The sequence below is a fragment of the Manis javanica genome, chromosome 2, assembly GCF_040802235.1.
Source record: "Manis javanica isolate MJ-LG chromosome 2, MJ_LKY, whole genome shotgun sequence".
NCBI lineage: Eukaryota > Metazoa > Chordata > Mammalia > Pholidota > Manidae > Manis > Manis javanica.
Genome location: NC_133157.1, coordinates 216,820,962 through 216,837,281, shown reverse-complemented (window position 1 = coordinate 216,837,281; position 16,320 = coordinate 216,820,962).

The following is a 16,320-nucleotide window of genomic DNA, read 5'->3' as shown; positions in this document are numbered from 1 at the left end:
GAGCAGATGTAAGGGAAAGGGGGGGAGTTGCATAGAAGGTCTTCAGAGAGCTGGAGGGGTATCACCCACATGGAAGGAGTAGGCTCTCTGATATTCAGGGAGGCAAACCGCAGTTCACACCAGGAAGCCGTTGAGATCTCCAGTGGGTATATAAGGTCTCATGAATCAGCAAACTCTTTGTTTTTAGAAGTATTCAAGCAGGGGCTAGATGTCCACCCATTGGGGAGATACATAAGGGGAACCTTTCAGTGTGTGAAAAGTGATGCCTTTCAAAGTTTCATGCAACTAGAGCAGCCTGAGATTGATATCCAAAGTAGAGTGCAACCAGAATTCATGACTTCTTCTTGGGAATAGCTTCGGGGATCGTAGACCTGTTAGTCAACAGTCATATCCTCCTGGGACAGACCTGAGAGTTACTATTTCCATGACTACCTAGAATAATGTAAATCCTTCCGTTTGTAACATACTTTCAAAAACTTTCAGAAGATTCCTGCTGTGGGTCCAGAATTTCCACCATTAGAAATTCATTCCTTTTAAAAGTTGGGCATATTTTATGTCTGGGAAGCCACAATCAATAGGCCTTGGGAAGGTAACTGCCTGACTTAACTTCAACTTCCTTATCTTCACATTAACAAGATGAATGGATGTCCTCTAATGGTTGTTCCAGCTCTGAGGGTTCTTGCAGTTCCGCGATCCATATGAATCCATAAACACAGATGGTGTTGATAGAAATAGCACTCGGCATGGCACTGTGTGGCAGCAGATCTGGATGGGTGACTGAGATCAAGGGATCCTGTGTAGATGGAGATGGGAGTGCTGTGGCAGTGGGTCCCCAAGCTCTTATTGTTGGGGCCAAAGGTGCAGATGAAAAGAGGAGAATAAGCAAATAAATGATACATTCTACAGGAGGATATCCTTGTTCTTTATACATGACTTGTCTGGTTAGTATCTAGTTAGGGGTCTAGTTCATAGTGGGCATGCAATGAATATACATTGAACTGAATACTATTGAATCTGCCTATTGCTTCAGCCAAACCAAATGACTGCATGATTCCCCGAGGCTGTTAAGCATTTTTGTGCCTCCTGGGATTTCTGTTCTTCCCTGGGATTCCGATTTGGGTTTTTGACACGCTCTTGGGAACAAGTCCTTAAAGCCAGCCTAAGTTAAGGGGGGGATATTCAGAGGATGTGACAGGCAAGTTCAAGGATGACAAAGGCAGTATACAATGTATCATGTGGCCCCACAGGGCCCCAAAACTGGAAAGGCAACACAGAGATGCCTGGCACTCTCCAGGGCCACATGGCTGCACATGTGCGTTTATCTTAACAATGCTCCATTCTCCTGCTTCAGTCATCATGCATCTTTCTCTGCTGGGTCTAATACTGTAGCAGGAATCATAATGGTTACCAGAAAGTGGGACTCACAAAAGTCCCTGGAATCTGTGAACGCTGGCTTGCTGCCCACTTCTCCAGGCTCCTCTATCATCTCCAGCTGTAGATTAAAGGTGGTAATGACAACAGTGTCATACAGAAAAGCAATACTGTGAGTCAACATTTGGTCAGTAGCTGGACCTTGGGCAGGAGGGCTTCTGTTGTAGGGGAGGGCACAAAGGCAGCAGGCATCAGAAAGGGCAAGAAACAGGTCCCTAAGACTACCTGGCACAGCACTACTGGATTCAGACAATTTCAAGATTGAGGAGACCTTCAAGGTTACATGAGGAAGTCTTGAGGTACCAGCATGCTTCTTTCTTGCTCTGTGAGGGAGCTTTTCTCTTTGTCACATAAATGAGAAAAGAATAGTGCCTACACCTCAGGAAAACACGTAGGAGTTTTGTTTCTAAACACCCCTCGCTGCAGGTGTGAGAGCTAGTCACATTTTTATTACTGCTGGGTTTAATCCTGTCACTGGGGCTGACACATGAGTCACTCTGCTGGTCCTGGGAGTTCCACAGAGCAGTGGATTGATGGAGGCAGAGGCCAGTCCTACCTTGTTCTCATTTTGTTGATGCAACCAGAACATTGCCAGCAGGTAGGGGCAGCTGGGTACTGGTGGATATTTCCGTTGAGGCAGGAAGCTGAGCTGAGCCCCCTGGATCATCTGCATCCAGCAGGAAACCCATGTGCTCCCTTCCAAGATGGTTGCCTGCAAACCTGAGTGGCTTGCCTCTGTCAGCATAAGCAAATGTTTACTGAGCACCTCTGTGGACCGGGCACTGTCCTAAGTATTTCATTTAAACCTGACATTAGCTCTGTGAATTAAGCACCAATGTTAACATTTTATGTAAAAAATAAACCAAGCACGAGAGATGTTCAGTGACCTCACTGAGGTCACACTGCTAGTCAGTGGGACAGTGCGGATCAAGACCAGGTCTGTTCATCTTCAGAGCACAAGCCCTTCCTTCCCCTGCAACAGGCTGGCCCTCCAAATCACTAATTAATCCCTTCCCTGCACAACTGCATTTAACTTTCATAACAGCAGTATAAGGTAGCTGTTATCAAGAAAATTGGAGCTCAGAGAGGTTAATCCAGTTATCCATAGTCCCAGGTTTATGGTCCGCTGCATTTCCTCATTTTAGATTAAATCAACCCCCCCTCATTGTATTGCACTGGGCTCTGGGCTGCGGCTGTGACTAGGCGATGTGCTCTTACCTTCATGGAGCTGATGTCCCTGGAAGAGCTAAGTAAATTCTGTCATGCAATATTCAGCTTCTCTGGGGCAGGTGACATATAGGAGAAGCTCCTAGGGTTTCGATGTTAGAATAAGGGGGGCTGTTCGGGATGGACTCGTGGAGGAAGTGACATGTAAGCTGAGCCAGAGTTAGGAAAGGAGAAAGCAGGAGTTGTGGGCTAAATGTTTCTGTCCCCCTAAAATTTATGTGGTAAAGCCTTAACACCCCCTAATGTGATGGTATTTGGAGACTGGGATTTTAGGAGATAATTAGGGTCACATGAGGTTATGAGGGTTGGGTTCCCATGATGGGATTAGTGTCCTTATAAGAAAAGGAAGGAAGACCAGGCCTCTCTGTCTGCCATGTGAAGGCACAGCGGCAAGGTGGCTGCCTTCAAGCCGGGAAGAAAGCTCTCACCAGAAACCGAATCTGCTGGCACCTTAATTTTGGACTTTGAGCCTCCAGAGCTGTGAGAAATTAATGTCTGCTGTTGAAGCCACTGAGTCTATGGTATTTGTCATAGCAGTTTGTGCAGACTAATACAGCAGGACTCAGACCTAATTCAGGGCAGCCACAGACTGTTTCCTCTGCATGCTGTGTCCTGCCAGCAAGTGAAGTCAGAAATATTAGCAACACACAATTTTCTAAGCTACTCAAACATTCTGCCTGGGCCTGCACAGATCTTTCTGGAGTAGGTTAAGGACAAGTCTGGGGAAAGTTATGTGCTTTCATTGGGGAGAAAGCAATAGACATGTAGCCATTAACTGAAATGTTTTTGGACATTAAGTCAATTTCTAGAGGAAATGAAATGTGGATGAACTGGCACCTTTCAGTGTATCTGACATTCACTTCTCTTTCGTGCTTCTCAATAGAATTTCACCAGTAAAAATTGTTTCTCAGTGCAGAACCTGCTACTGCCAGATAAATGAAACCCCTTTGGCCTTGTGGGGTGGGGAGTAAGAAATGGAGAAAGGCCAGAAGATACTTTTCTAGTGTGAATGGTCTTTTATCGAGTCACAGAATGCTAGAGCTGGAGGGACCATCGATTCAGCTTAGTCCAATCCCCTCACCTGGTAGGCGAGGAAACAGGCCCAGAGAAGGGAAGTAACTAGTTTAAGGGAAACTATCTCTGGTGGCAGAGCTGGGAAGATAACCCTGGTCTGCCCATTTGAAAATAGACACTGCTGTAGGTATTTCAAGTATAAAGTGGTTTAATAAAGGGAACTAATATCATATAAAAGTATCAAAAGGACCAGATGCACAAGGGTTAGGAAAGATCGCTGTCATTCAGTTTTACTGCCCACTGTCAAACCCACCAGAGCTACAAGAAATGCCACCAATGAATATCGTTGCTTGCAGCACCAAGGCCAGGGATTTGTAGGTGAAAGTCTGGAGATTTTGTAAGACTTCTTGTCTACTGAAGCCCATGCATATACTTAGACAACACAGAGAAGCAATAATATGGCTTCTGTTCTCTTAAATCTTCCCAGCCTCTACTGGCCAAGTCTAAAGAATAACCCCAGTGGCAGAGAATTCTGGGAAACAGGTCCCAGGCTTCCAGCCCTTGTAACTAGCAAAAGCCTAGGGGACACTAGCAATGGTGTTGAATTGGTAACAATGTTTCTGGCCTAGCAGGTCTCCTAAATCTCTCCATAGTTTCTTCCATTAGTCTGTCCTTCTCATCTTTCCTTTTTCCTCCCATCTTCTGTCCTCTTTCCTTCCTTTCCAGGGGATTTGGTGAGGTGCTTAGAGGGCTGCTGTTTGTTTAAGCTGAGACCTGGCTTGGGCGGAACGGTGGAGGTTTGACTTGAGCAATGGAATGCATTTGATGGGGGAAGGGCTTTCCTAGATATTTGTGAACATGTGAAATTTATTTTAAAGAAAAAGTGGGCATATTTAGAACTCAACAAGAAAAAGTCAAACACTATGACAGGAAAGTGAACAAGATAGTCATGGGCCAAGGCACAGAGTATAGGTATAGACAGATCTAGATTCTAACCACTTTCTTCCTCAGATCCCACAGATGCTGAGCATCTGACTTAACCTCTCTGTGTATTAGTGATAGAACTAATGAAAGGATTACTATCACAGGGTTCTTGTGAGAACTGCATGAAATGATACATATTGCAGACTACTTAGCACATAGGGAACATTTAAGAGTGGTCCTAATAGTATATGTGTCAGTTAGTATGAGCTGCTATAACAAAATATCATAGTCTGGGTGTTTAAACAGCAAACATGTGTTTTGCACAGTTCTGGAGACTGGGAAGTCCAAGATCAAGGAGCCACAGATTCCATGTCTGGTAAGAGCTCTCATCCTTGTTTGCAGTTATCTTCTTGCCATATCCTGATATGGCAGAGAAAGAAGGAGCTCTGGTCTCTTTGTCTTCTCATAAGGACACTAATACAATCATGAGGCCTCTACCTCCATGACCCCTCCTAGGCCTAATCATGTCCCAGTTACCATCACTCCAACATGTGAATCAGGAAGGCAGGCACAAACATTCCACCCCAGCATTATTGTTATTTTAAATTATTAGTGGCAGTTATGTTGGAGGTACAAAACTTCAGGCTCATTTGCAGAGATCAAAATTCACTCTAGCTGGTATTAGCAGAGATGGATCAATGACAACTTATCAAATGCCTTCCAGAATCATTAGTGGGGCTGAAGAAGCCAAATCTTCGTGGAGCTCTCAGGAACACCTTAGAGAACTGAGTCACTGCCTCTTTTCTGATCTGAACGCCTGCTACTGAGTGGAAAAGCTACCACTCCAGCTGCTGCCTGCAGAACCCCTTGCCTCTGCCATAAATAGGAGGCCAGAAAGACCAGACATCTGCTGTGTCGGCAAGCTGCTTGTACAGATACTGGCCGGAGGCTCATGCTGCCCTGCATGGTCAGGAAGCAGCCAGAGAAAAAGCAGACCCATCCAGAGTGGTGCCTGCCCATTGAAAGAGAAGCAGAAGCAAACAAGGGCTCCACCCCACTTCCACTGTCCCCCTCCCCCAATCTCAGACGCGTGCATCTAAGCTGACCGTATCAAGGACTAGCTGTACGGGAGTCTGGACAATGTAGTGGTTAGCCTGCCAGGCTCTGCAGCCCCGCAAGGCACTCCAGCAGGGTGAAGGGTGCCATTCCACCATACTGATCACTTGGAAACCTCATATTCTCACTCTTCATGTTGTCATGGGGAGGGACTTGTCTAGAGAAACACTCCTGGCCACTCCCTCCATCCATTACTTCCTCTTACCGATGAGAGCAGGTGTGAAGTCCCCAGTCTGAGGTTGGCTCAGCCCTTCCTGGTGTCCTTTGGGTTCTGCCCACTGCCCACCAGACAGGGTACATTGTCTTATCCTGGTTTGAGGTCATCTTAGCCTGAAAGTGCTGCCCTTGGGCAGGGTGGCCTGTAACTGTTGAAACTGCAATGACAAAACTGGGTGAGTAAGCCACTCTCTATCAGGGGTCAAAGGTTAGCAAGCCCTCTTGCCGACAAAGCGAAGCTATGGTTTCTTAACAGCTTTGTAATAGCTTGTAAATGAGGGTCATATTTTGACTTCCAAATGCCTGGATCCTGTGTCTCTTCTTTACTTTTTCTGAACTTAGGCAGGGGATAGTGGGTGTTAAATATTGACCCACTAAAATCCCATTGCATAACCAGAGCCTGAGCCAATCAACTGAATAACTAGAAATGGCAAACAGAAAATGGTCAACCTCAGAAGCAATAAACTCTAATTTAAAAAGTAGAAGCATTTTCACCTAGTTCATTAAACAAGAAGTTAATACTCAATATTTGTGATAATGTGAGTATATATAGTTGGAGTTGGTCATTGAGAGGATGTGACCACCAGTTGACCCTTGAGCTGGACCAAGGCAATTGGAGGCTCCTTACCCGTCCCCTGTCCTTGGAATGTACATCTGACCACCATTCCCACAGTGGGAGCTGTTCTGAGGACACAGCCTTGAGAGACTAAGGTGTTGTTCAGACCATCAGAACAGTGTATGTGACTGAACCCCATTAGGGCCTCTGTAAGATTCTGGTGGGCAGGTCTGGATATGTACTCAGCCTGTGGCTGCCTGACACAAGCTTTGTATGTGAATTCCCTTGCTTGTTAAATCTGCCACCTACCATCTGGCGTGACCTGCCTCTTTCTTCAGTCTCTTCTTGCCCTGCGAGTATGGGGGCAGGTTTCAGAGTTCACCTGGGAAGCGCCTGAGATTATGGACCAACACAGACCCACATCATATGCAGTCAATGGGTGTATAAATGGACATATTTGGGGAGAGGAATTTTTCAATGTTTCAAAGCCATAGACTTTAACCCAATGATCCTATATCTAAGCATTCCTCCTAAAGAAAAAAAAAATCAGTTATTCATTTTAGTGTTATTAGAGTGAAAAATTAGGATTGCCTCAAGGTTCCAACAGGGCATTTATTTAATAGTTTCAGTACCAGGAATGTGTGCTGCCATACTGAAAGTGCCTCTGTATAGAAACATTTGAGGTCAGATGGAAATAATCATGATGTAGGAGTAAGGGGAAAATATAATAACACCATTTGTATAGCATTATCTTAACTTTAGAAAAACATCTATCATCTATTTATGAAAAATGGTGGCTCTGGCATATGTATTTTATGAGTTTTCTACAATGAATTGGACCAGGAAAAAGGGGACAGGAGAACGAAATGTGCCCGAGTTTTGGTGTTTGGGCTTCTCTCTTTCCACTGCCCTCCCCCCTGCTTCTGGTTTCTGATACAATTGTAGCCCATGAGAAGAGATTTTATTATCTTGATGCTCTCTCTTTCATAAGTGGAAATTATTATTTTCTCATTTATTAAACAATTTTATGGCCACATTAACAAAAATGAACACCGTCATTGGCTAAGGCAGCTTCCTTTTACTCCTGCCTGCTCTAATCCCTACAGATGCTGTATTTGTTCATAGAACAAGGTATCCTTATAACAGTGTTCCTATAACAGGGATGCAATTTTCTATTTTTCTTTTTTTGACTGTCTTTGCAGTCAAAGCATTTTTCCTGTTGAGAGAGGGTCCATTCATCTGCTTCTGCATAAGAGAGAAAGAAGTTGGAGACTGGTGGGGTGCTAAGGCCTGTCTGTTCAGCTGCCAGTGGCCTGAGCCCGGTCTACTGCCCGGCCAAGAGAGGACTCTGGGTTAAGGTGGTACTAATGCTAGTGTTCTGATTCTGCCAGGCTCTGATATTTTCTGGAATCTGACTTGGACTTTGAGAGACCATTGAGTTTGCCTTACATGGGCTCCAAAGAGTGGGAAGGGAACCAGACTGGGTTCAGGGCCCTCTCTGTCCCAGGCCCTGTGCTAAGCATAGACCAACTGTTTCCTGCAGCCCTCCTAAGAGCCCAGGGCAGTAGAGTGCAGGTTGAAGGACAGAGATCTGGGCACCAAGCAGTCTGTGTGTCAGCCCCCTCTCTGTCACTTATCTGCTGTGATATGGCTGAGACTCAACTCTAACTGCTCAATAGTACCTGCCCTCAGGGTTGAGGTGAGGATCAAATCAGAAGAGATGTACAAAGCACTCTGACCTGTGCCTGAAACACAGCTAGGGACTAATGTTTGGCAATCATTTTATTATTGACAATAATTCTAAGGCATGGGTATAATCCTCAATTTTACAGGTGAAGATGGTGTAACCCAGAGAACTGTCCTCACATGGCCCATCACATCATAGAGAGGGAGAGAGACAGAGGGTGGGAAGGAGGTGGGAGATACTTTCTTCTTATATGGCTGCCAATCCCACTGGATTAGGAGGTTCCCCTTATGGTCTCATTTAACTTAAGTTTATGAAGAGGGTCAACTGTGTGCTCTTTGTTCATAGACTATTCAACTCCTTATTTTGGACCTTTAAATCAAGGTGGAAAAAAAATCCCGCTTGTCCAATTTGTGGCCATTGGCCAGGCAACGTAATGGTCATTGACAGGAATATAGCCATCAATGCTGCATATCCCTGCTTCGTGGTTCTCAAACTTGGTTAGATATTTGAATCTGCTGGGTGACTTGTACACTCTCAATGTCCAGAACCATCTTAATGATGAGACCCAGGCACCAGTGCTTTGAAGTTCCCCAGAAGAGATCAGTAGGGGGGCAAGTTTGAATTGACCAGGTCGTGTGTTTACAGCATGGTGGTCAAGATAGGAAAAGGTGAAAGCAAAGTACCCTCAGCCAGTATAATTGCTTCACCAACTCACTTACAAATGTTGGCAATTGAAGCACCTATTATCAGTGGGTGAAGTTGTTTGTGTTTTAAGTGATTAATCAAAATTTTTAATGTAGCTTTAGCATTGATATGAGCAGCACACATTGACTGTATATACTAACTTTGCTCAAAACAGTTCATAAGTATTTGTACTTGGCAAATTATCTTTTGCATTTTATGGTATTTTCTAGCTGCACTCTGTGATGAATACTGGAGTTATACAGTCTCGTTTAAAAAAATCAAACTCACAATTGAAAATGATATTAAAGGCCAACATTTATTAAGCATTTACTTTGTATGATGTGGTGTATATTATGTGTGAAGTCCTTTACCTGTGCTAATTGTGTTTGCTTGGGCAGCCATAACAAAATACCATAAACTGGGTGGCTTAAACAACAGAAATTACTTTGTCAGAATTCTGGAGGCAGGAAGTCTAGGATCAGGTCCTGGGGAGAGGCCTCTTCCTGGTTTGCAGGCAGCTGCCTTCCTGCTGTGTCCTCACATAGCCTATCACATCACAGAGAGCGAGGGAGAGGGCGGTGGAGTGGGGAGGGGGAAGGAGATCCCTTCTTCTTCTTATAAGGCCACCATTCCATTGGATTAGGATGCTGCCCTTAGGATCTCGTTTAACCTTAATAACCTCCTAAAAGCGCCATCTCCAAATACAGTCATATTGAGGGTTGCGGCTTCAACGTATGAATTTTGGAGGCACCAATTTAGTTCACAAAATCAATTTAATCTTTTTCTGCCACTCTGGGAGTTTTCTGGATGAGAAATAGGCCCAAAGAAGTTAAATAACTTGATTGAAGTCACACAGCTACTAAGTGACACAGCTGAGTTTAGAAACTAGGACCGTCTTCAAAGCCCATGTACTTACACTCTACCCACAACCCTCACTCATATATATTCTAAGACGCATTCTCCTTTGGACATTGTGAATTCTACCTGTTTGGCATTTGGCATCCTACAACTCCTTCAAAAGAAATTAACAAAAGAGGTAATAACAGCCATGCTTTTAATTACTACTCAGCGTGTATATTGGTTCCAAATTAAATATCTGGTAATATCTGCTTCATACCTGAGGATGGTCACACTCTAGAGGAAGAGACCAACCAGCCAACAGACAAGATCATTCAGTGTGCGAACTGCTCTAGGTGGCCTGGGCTGTGGGGGCACTTGGAGGGGGTGTGCACTCTGGACTGGATGATGTAGTGGGAGTTTAACGAGATGGTAGCCCTTCCATTTTACTTTAGACAAGTAGAAAGAAGGCAAGAAGGCATTCCAGGTGGAAGTAATACACATACAAAGGAGAGATACAGGGACCTCCACACAGCTGCCACACAAAGTGCATGTCAGGGAGGAACTGTGTCTTAAGAACATGAGCTTAACCTGGCAAGGCTTGCTGATGCAGTGGACCTTGAAGTTATTCAACCTCATGGGTGGTAATAACAATAACAACAATAGTAACAGATAATGTTTACAGAGTCCTTATTATATATCTAAATATTTTCTAGGTTTTCTCCCTCAATTCTCATAACAATTTTTGTGAGGTAGGTTCTGTTATTATCTCCATTTCGTATCAGACTTAACTGAGGCCGAGAGCAATGGAAAGCTTTCCAGGAAGACTTCCCAGCTGAAACGCTAAAAAACGCAGGTATGGCATTGCTGGTGTGTCTACACTGGGGGGCAAACTTCTGGGATATACATGTAAAATCTTGTAATTACCAAACAGCGTCGTTTCAACACTGTGAAATTAGTGATATGTGTGCTAAGTGAGCGCTGTCAGGTAGGGATGACAAGTATTTATAGGTAGCTTCATTCCCGCCAGGGTCTGAAGGAACTATAATTCTTAGACCAGGCTCACCAGCAAGTCGATCTGAGCTATGAGTGCCTGGGGGGACTAAGGCTTTTTAAATGTAGCTGCTGCAACATTTTCTCCCCTTTTCCTGCTCTGCAGCATAATCTTTTGCAAAATAGACAAAGATAAAGATTCACACTTTAAAGCAGAAGAATCAACAGATGTCATGGATATTTTTAAACCAATTACTGAGGCATTCCTACAGAAGCAGACACATGAAATATAGATGTGGCTTCTTGCACCAAATTTGATTTATTTCTGAGATCATTCCTTCATCACAGCTTGAGCTGCATTCCAATGTATTCCTAACAAACTGATGAGCCATCACGGCATTCCTGGTTGTTAGCAACTCTGCAGACAATTTACAAGGTGTATTATTGCCATCAGCTTTAATAACAACAACTGTGGAGCACTGTTTTTCCCACCAAGGGCTGGAAACAGGAAGGGCTGCTCAGACCTCCTATGCGACTGCTTCAACAAGTAACTATCTCCTTCTTCACTGCTCCCCAGCTGCAGTTTTCACCTAGGGCAGGGCTTAATGCAAATGAACACACCGGCAGGCAATGTTGCCTATGAACACAGGTCGCACCTTTGGGGAGGGGTGCTCTCTGAAGTTTTACAATCTGCACTCTCTGCCCCTCCCTGCAGAATACTAGGTAATCATACCTCAGTGCCTGTGGCAGGGCCAAATGTTCCTGTGTGACAGAGATGTCCCCCTAATAAGGACAGGTGTTCAGCTAACTCATTAACAATCACTATGCTCCTCAGTTGTGCCAGGCACTGGGGACATAATTATAAACAATACAGACAAGGTCACTGGCCGCCTGGAATTTGGGAGAAAATACCATTTAACAAGGAATTACACATGTGGTATTATGACAGGATACTGCTCCCTCTTCTTTCCTTCCTCGGTTTAATCTAATGATTCTCAAAGTGTGGTTCCCAGACCGGCACCAGCAGCCTCATTCATGAACTTGTTAGAAATGCACTTTCTCAGGCCCCAACCCTTGTTGACTCGGAACCCTTGGGGTGGTACCCAGCAATGGGTGTTGGGGTAAGCCCTCTTGGTGATCCTGAAGCTTGCTCGAGTTCGAGAGCTGCTATTTTAACCCCAGTAAAAAATACATTATTACAAAGCTAAAAAAATGCTCGGTAAGCCCAACAGTTCAAACTTCTGAGTAAACGGTACTGGGCAAGCTGTCTACGTCTTCCCGCATCCAGACTTTGGAGCTCGCCTGTGGGGAGATGGGGGTCCTTTAATTCAGGTGACTTCCGGCTGGCTGCACACAGCATTGCCGAACTGCCTTATAAACCAAGCAGCACAGGATATTTCAGTGTCCTATGCTGTGCACTTGCACTGTCCCCCCAACGGAAACCCTGCACACTGGGCTCACCCCAGGAGAGTGGAAGCAAGGGGGGGCGCCCCTCTTTCAACCCTGAGTCAGGCAGTGAAGGAGGGCCAGAAGCAGACTGCACCAAGTATTAAATGACAGCTTCTAACCCATTGGTTCCACCCCTTAGGGAGGTTCTGATTGTCACCAATCAGATTAGCTACTCTTTGTTTGGAGGCGGGGGCAGCGGTGCAAAAAGGGGAGAGTGTGAAGCAAGTGGAACCAGGAGGCGTGACTTTCCTCTCCTTTTTGGGGGAGCCAAGCAGAAGTCCCCACTGCTATGGAAATGAGGAATGGGGCTGAGGATCACGGCTCTTCCCCTAAAGGGGAAATAGAAGATGCCACAGCGTGTGTGTGTGTGTGTGTGTGTGTGTATGTGTGGCAGGGCAGGGAGGTTGGAAGCTGGCAAGATGTTCTAGGTCAGAGTAAGCACAGGAACTTTCTGGAGCCACAGAGACACTCCATTTTGGATGACTTGACTGTATTATTCCCCACCAATTGCATTCTTTCAATTTTTTTGTTCTTTCTGACTTTTCCTGACATCTCTACCTTTGTTCTCTGACTTCCTTTATCTCTTTTAATGTCTTTCTCCTAAACCACTGTCCTTATACCAGACAACTGTTCATGACTGAGGCTTTCATAACTTGGGAACAATGGAGATTTCCATCAGAGCGGTTACAGGCGCAGGGCTATGGGTGGGTCTCGGCTTGGGCGGAGGGACGGTTGCAGGGAGGCGGCTGCTGCAGGCACAGGAGCAAGTGTCTTGGAGATTAATCAGTGACTTGCTGTGATTTGCCCAGGTGTCCAGGATGCAGTTTTGAATTTCATCAGGGACTGCCACAGAGTGAGATGGGAAAGGAGTGTGAGGAAAGTGCATCCACCTTGTGAGGACAGAGAGGCAGGCTCAGCACAGGGTTCTGAAAGCAAGGCTGGCATGTATGGAAAATCACAGAAAAGCTGCATCTACTCCAGGAAGCCTCCAGGCTGGAGCATGATGCTGGAGGGGAGGTCCTGGTTACCTCTGCTATGGGAGCACCATTTCCTACTGGTGCTTCAGCTCCTACCCAGGCACCAATGTCTCCTCTATCCACACATGAACCTAGTTGTGGAGCTCCAGAGCGACTTCCTCAGATGCATCTTGACCTAAGGTCATCACCTGGACTCCTAATCACCTCTTCTGTGTTTCCTGTCACAAGTAGATGCAACATAATGGTATAAATGCTAGAGAGTTAAACAAACCAGAAGCTTGTTGTAAGAGCATTCACACACCCTATAGTCTTAATTCATCTACACATTTATTAGCATGTTTTCAGGGAGCACAAAACATCACACTCCTCTTTCCCCACCTGAGTTCTCAACCAACTGAGAAATGAGACCAAATGGGCAGTATGTGGAGAAACAAGACCTCTCTTTTCTGATGATGCAGGTTAGTTTGGAAGATATTGCTTAGTTTAAGAACCAAAATGAGCTTGCTAGGTCCTCCTGCCTAGGCCTTGGAAGAGCCCATTGGAGGGAAAATTTGAGTGTTCAAAAGAGATACTTCTGCTTCCCATTGGTCCAAAAATGGCGATGGGAGGAGAGGCCAAATGGCTGATGTTCATGGCCTTTGACAGGCTACTTGCAGCCTCGTTAGACACTGGACCAATGGACTTGTCCACCTGCCATGTAACTCACTCCACCCCTGTGGGAGGGGGAGGCAGAAGGCCAAGACTGTGTAGGCATAATCTTCCATATAGTAGAAGGTCTTAAGAGAAGAAAAAGTTCTCTGAAACAGCAACCTAATGTCCTCATTCTCCTTCATCTGCTTGTCCCTTCCCAAGGATGAGGATTCAAATAAAAACACAAATAATTGTGAAAGTCTAGAATAGGGAATAATTAGTTTGACCTGAGGGTTTCAGGAAAGGTTTCTCAGAAGAGGTGATGGATGAGGTGGGTCTTGGGAGATAAGCTGGTGTTTACTAAGAAAAGAGAAAGCCTTCTTAGCAGAAGGATGGTAGGTGCAAAGGGCTTGTCGAAGAGCAAAATATCCACATCCAGTGTGTCTTGAATGTGGAATACGTGGCTAACTTGGAGGAGGGGGATTTTCTTATTAGATAAAGTACAACGAAAGAGGTATGTTTGGGAGGAAGTTTGGCCAAGGACAGAAGGCATTTCCCAGGTATTGTCCAGGCAGGGACAAGAATTTGGGTTTTTGGAGAAGGTATGGCTGCTGATTGGGGAGTCATCTCCCTTCTCATGCTGTTCTGCTCCTCTCAGGCCAGCCACCAAATCTGGATGGCTTCCTACCACTCGGGAAAGAAGAGCCTTGTTCTTTAATAGATCATCTCAGCAATTCACTGAGATGCTGGGGGAGGGATGTTGAAACTTCACAGCCACTTACATTTTCTAAAGAAATGGGCAAAATGCAAGAGCAGAAATGGGAATCTGTTGACCCTGTAAAATACTGTTAAGTTTCGTCTTCTAGGGTCAAAGCAGTGAGTGGCTTTATTCCTTCCAGAAACTCTTCACAGAAGCGTCTTTGCAATGTCTGGAGTGCTGGGTGCATCCCACTGGGGACCCTTGTGGTTTTCCTTTGGGAAAGAAAGTGCTGCTGTCACTTCCTTTTTGTTTTAACAAGTAGGTTTTTTCTGGTGCTGTAGCTCAGTGATGGGTCATTTTCTCCCAGAAAGCACCTCTTTTTCTTTTTTCTTTAAGGCTGTGGGAAATAGAAATTTCCATGAGAGAAACAGGAAGATGTGAGAAGGGGGATGAACATGTCCCTGTTATTTATTACAGACGTGGCAACACTGGCTTGGAAGAAAATAACAGAAGTTCCCCAAATGTGCCAGGTGGAGAACCAGGCACTCTAGGTACTTCTTAATCTTAAAATCTGATATTGTTATTCTTTTTATACAGAGGAGAACACTGAGCCCCAGGACTGTTTAGAGGATGATGCCAAGATCTGTACTCTTCCCCAGGCACCATGCTTGTTCTGGAGAACTCAGGACCAGAAATTAGTCCAATCGTAATTTTTGTTTCTTCTCTTCCTCAATCAAGTTTCTGCATTTCTTCTGTCACTCTGAGTCAATGGCTAGCCCTTCTCTGTCCTTGACATACTTGAGGGGACATATTCAAGGAATGGCTTTAAAAAAATAAGACTGACTTTTGTCCAACATTCAGAGCATGGGTTTCCCATGGTGAGATCTAACGCACGCAACCTATGGCACTATTACTACATTTTCAGAACTTGTCTTAGAAATTGCTGTTGCGTTATATGGGCCCTCAGAAGCATCACTACATTGTAGCTAAAACTTCTCTTTAATGTTTACATTTAAAATGTTAAGTGAATTTAAAGTGGGAATTGAAAGAAGATAAAAATGAAAATTCTTCATATTTCTATTAACTACCACAGTAATATCTAGCATTTCTCTTTTTGGGGTCTTACAGTTAAACCATTTCTGATCCAAGATATTCAAATTCTGATGCCTTCCTCTATAAGCTGAGTCTATAAACAAGTTATGTAACTTCTCCAAGGCTTAGTTTCATGCCCCTCCCCATGGTTGGCATGCAAAGGAAATGAAATACTGTGTGAACAATGTCTTGTGTAGTGCCTGACACAGAATTGGTCTTTAAAAAACAGTAGCCGTCAGCACCGCCATCCCAGTATGGGATCTGCACCTAGTTAATGGTGCACATTATTAGTTGAAAGGAATTGAAAGTGAGTAGCTCATACCCGAACCTGGAAGAGGTTATGAAACAAGTTTGGACAAGCTTTGCAGTTCTTCAGAAGGTCTCATAGAGTCATCGTGTTTGCAGTAATTACAAACCGATGCCACATGATCCTCTCTTTGTCTTCCCAAAGACCTACTGACTTCATCTGGGGCTTTTGATGTTTAAAAAAATCAGCTGACTTTAATGTCAGCCCCAAGGGGAGGAGCTCTCATCTCATTCATTCGTTGCCTGTATTCATGGTACTTAGAAAAGTGGCTGGAACATAGTGATTTCTCAATATTTTTTGTTGAATAGGTGAATGTGAAAATAGGCACTCAGCAGTTTTCTAAACTAATACAGACTGTGCCAACATGGCACTTTTCATTCATGCTCTCATTCATAAGCATTTCTTAAACTTCTGCTGTGTCCTGGGCTGCATAACACATCGCTGCTGAGGGGACAGATGCGAGTTGGGTATGGAGTGGTC